Source organism: Balaenoptera physalus, assembly GCF_965194825.1.
Source record: "Balaenoptera physalus genome assembly, chromosome: 3".
In the NCBI taxonomy this organism is placed as follows: Eukaryota; Metazoa; Chordata; class Mammalia; order Artiodactyla; family Balaenopteridae; genus Balaenoptera; species Balaenoptera physalus.
In genome coordinates this window covers 66,873,347-66,877,453 of record NC_138890.1, presented here as the reverse complement: position 1 = coordinate 66,877,453, position 4,107 = coordinate 66,873,347, and the positions used below count along the sequence as shown (strand labels likewise).

The window sequence follows — 4,107 nt, the reverse complement described above, 5'->3', positions numbered from 1 at the left end:
CGGGGACTTAGAACTCCGGAGGCCGTAGGCGTGGGCGGGACCAGTCGGGCCTGGAGAGCTAACGGGGCAGCTTTGGGGGCAAGTAGTGGTTAGGGCCTGGTCTGTTGTGTTTCCTGTGTGCGTCTGTAGTTTGAGGGAGAGGAATGAGGCAGGTTGACCGGTCTGAATGAGGGATTTTAAGGATGGGTCCACGTATATTGCGTGGAGAGGCAGGGAAGAACATTCTAGAATGAGGGATCCATCTAGCCATCTTTATATACAAATGAATTTATATATATATATAAATGAATGAAACTGCAGTGTTCAGGACACTAGAAGTAGTTTGGATAGCAAAGTAAAAAGGAATGAGTTCAACAAGGTTGGGACCATCAATTGAAAAAGAATGACTTTAGCAAACTATAAAATGCAAATATATGTTAATTGTTTATATTTTTATGCTTATCATAATGATGTTATAAGGCTATATAGGTAAAGCTGCTTTTTCAACTGGAAAAAGATTATACAAATATTAATTCTTTAAGGATATTTTAGTATTTAGTGTCAGTCGTGGAAATTTATTCTCTTAAATCCAGTCTTTGAAATACAGATAACTTTTTTTTTTCAACATCTTTATTGGAGTATAATTGCTTTACAATGGTGTGTTAGTTTCTGCTTTATAACAAAGTGAATCATACATCCCCATATCTCCTCCCTGTTGCGTCTCCCTCCCACCCTCCCTATCCCACCACTCTAGGTGGTCACAAAGCACTGAGCTGATCTCCCTGTGCTATGCGGCTGCTTCCTACCAGCTATCTGTTTTACATTTGGTAGTGTGTATATGGCCATGCCACTCTCTCACTTTGTCCCAGCTTACCCTTCCCCCTCCCCGTGGCCTCAAGTCCATTCTCTAGTAGGTCTGCGTATAGATAACTTTTTGAAATATATATATGTATGTATGTTTCTGTGTCTCCATTTTTTTTAAATTTGTTTTTCAATTAAAATGTTTGAGGAACTGAAGGCGGAGCATTGAACAAATAAAGTCATTGTACACATGGAGCTTTCTACAGACAATAAACAAACGCAATGTCCAACGTGCGTGAATAGTCTAAAGAAAAATAATTTAGCTTAAGGGGTAAAGAGTGATTCAGCAATGGGAGTTAGAGAAGGTGACGTCATGCAACCTTTGTGCACATCTTTTTCCCTAAAAAGTGGAATCTTACTCTCTGTTCTGTTCCTCAGCTTGCTTTGTTCATTCCTCACTGTGTATATGGACATCTTTTCCCATATCAGCACATGCAGATACAATTCATTCTTTTCATGTATTATGTTATATGGATTACATGGATATTCCACAATTTATCCAACCAGTATCCTGTTGTTGAACAATTAGATCATTTAACACAAAGATGGAATGAACAGATTTTTAAGCACTCACCCATGTTTCTGTAACATGACTTCCTAGAAGTAAAAGTGCTGGGTCAAAGGATATGTGTATTTTTAATTTTGATAGATTATACATTTTGCTCTTTTTAAAAAATATTTATTTATTTATTTAGGTTGCCGCGGTCTTAGTTGCTGCATGCGGGATATTTTAGATGCAGCATGTGGACGCTTAGTTGCAACACGCGGACTTCCTAGTTGCGGCATGCATGCGGGATCTAGTTCCCCGACCAGGGATCGAACGCAGGCCCCCTGCATTGGGAGCGCAGAGTCTTAGCCACTGGACCACCAGGGAAGTCCCTATGGCTATATTTTTAATACTAATTTTTAGTTTTTGAAACACCATTTACTACATAATTTATCACTTCTTTATTGACTTGAAATGCCACTCCCTCATAACTAAATATGTACAAATTTAATTTGTTTGGACATTCTGTTTTCTTCCAAAGATCTGTTTGTGCCAGGATTTGTATTGCTTTAATTTGCATAATTTTATAGAATATTTTGATATCTGGTAGGGCAAATCCCTCCTAAATATTCTTCTTTTCCTCAGTTTTCTTTGTTGCTCCTAGGTATTTATTTTTCTAGATGAACTTTATTCACAAACTTTCAAGTTTTCCACAAAACGATATTAAGATGTATTTGTCAGGTAACTTTAAAAAAAATTTTTTTTTTTTTGGTCACACTGTGCGGCTTGCAGGATCTTAGTTCCCTGACCTGGGATCAAACCCTGACCCTTGGCAGTGAAAGCGCAGAGTCCCTGGACCACCAGGGAATTCCCATTTGTCAGCTAATTTTAAAAGAAATTGCACTGCAGGGACTTCCCTGGTGGTCCAGTTGTTAAGACTCCCCACTCCCAATGCAGGGGGCCCGGGTTCAATCTCTGGTCGGGGAACTAAGATCCCATGTACCACAACTAAGCACGCATGCCGCAACTACTGAGCCCTTGCACTCTACAGCCCGTGCGCCACAACTAGAGAAGCCTGTGGGCTGCAGTGAAGAGCCCTCGTGCCACAACGAAGACCCAGAGCAGCTAAAATAAATTAATTAATTAATTTAAAAAAAAAGGAAACAAATGGCTCAGGAAGAGCTTTAAAAAAAAAAGAAAGAAAGAAATTGTACTACAGCATATGTAAAATGGTAAGAGACAGAATAAGATATAACAAATAGAAGGGAGGAAGCAAATGACATTTTTTGTGATGATTTGGTTTGCACACCTGGAAAACCTACAAGAGTTAACTGAAAGCATCTAGATACAGGGGCCAGATACACACACACACACACACACACACACACAATACAATAATATTTTGCTTTTTCAGGACTTCCCTGGTGGTCCAGTGGTTAAGAATCCGCCTTCCAATGCAGGGGACGAGGGTTCAATCCCTGGTCGGGGAACTAAGATCCCACATGCGGGGCAACTAAGCCCGTGTGCCACAACTACTGAGCCCATACGCTCTGGAGCCCGTGTGCCACAACTAGAGAGAAGCCCGTGTGCCGCAACTAAGACCCGACACAGCCAAAAAAAAAAAAATCTTTTTTTTCAACGGCAAGACCAAGCCAATGTAGCTCTTTCCCATTGAGGCCCGTGGACTTGAGGGACTCTCAACTTTGTCCAGAGGGCCCAGGCTAAAATTCAGACACTAAGTACTGTAAACCTTAATGGATAGAAGCTGAAAAAAATTTAAAACTCTTGTGAAAGCTGCAAGTAATTTCTAGCTGGCAAAAATGAACACTTTAGGAGGGAAGGGGGGAAGGGCAAGATAGAGGTAGGGGATTGAGAGGCACAAACAATTAGGTTTGCTACAAGGATATATTGTACGGGACTTCCCTGGTGGTCCAGTGGTTAAGAATCCACCTGCCAATGCAGGGGACATGGGTTCGATCCCTGGGCTGGAAAGATCCCACATGCCTTGGAGCAACTAAGCCCGTGCACCACAACTCCTGAGGCCGCGTGCTGCAACTACTGAAGCCCGCGCCTACAGCCTGTGCTCCACAACAACAGAAGCCACCACAATGAGAAGCCCGTGCACCGCAACGAAGAGTAGCCCCCACTCGCCACAACTAGAGAAAGCCTGTGTGCAGCAACGAAGACACAACGCAGCCAAAAAAAAAAAAAAAAAAGGATATATTGTACAACAGGAGGAATATAGCAAATACTTTATAATAAGTATAAATGGAATATAACCTTTAAAATTTGTGAATCACTATACTGTACACCTGTAATATATAATATTGTATATCAACTATATGTCAATTTAAAAAAAGGAAAAAAATGAACACTTTACTAAGACTTAAGCAGACTATTCTTTTGTCCTAGGAAAGCTTCCACCAAGTGTCTTATAGTTATGTAAGATGTGGGGGAAAGGGGGGGTGGGATGAATTGGGAGATTGGGATTGACACATATATACTAATATGTATAAAACAGATAACTAATAAGAACTTGCTGTATAGCACAGGGAACTCTACTTCACATCGCTGAACAGTAGAAGCTAACACAACATTGTAAAACAACTATACCCCAATAAAAAAAAATTTAAAAACAAGAAAAGAAAAAGAAACTGAAATTGAAAGACTGGCTTTGAGAATTAAACCTTACCTCAGACTAACCACAATGGAAACTAGCTCCACCAGGATCAGAAGAGGGGAGAGAACGGATCCACCAACTTTTAAGGTTTTTGCCCTTT

The 4,107-nt window shown here is 40.5% G+C and overlaps 1 long non-coding RNA gene across 1 annotated transcript in view; it reads left to right on the top strand.

The window, feature by feature from the left end:
- Positions 1 to 4,107, top strand: part of LOC309657420 — a 1,054,509-nt gene that overhangs the window by 95,075 nt on the left and 955,327 nt on the right. The window lies entirely within an intron of this gene.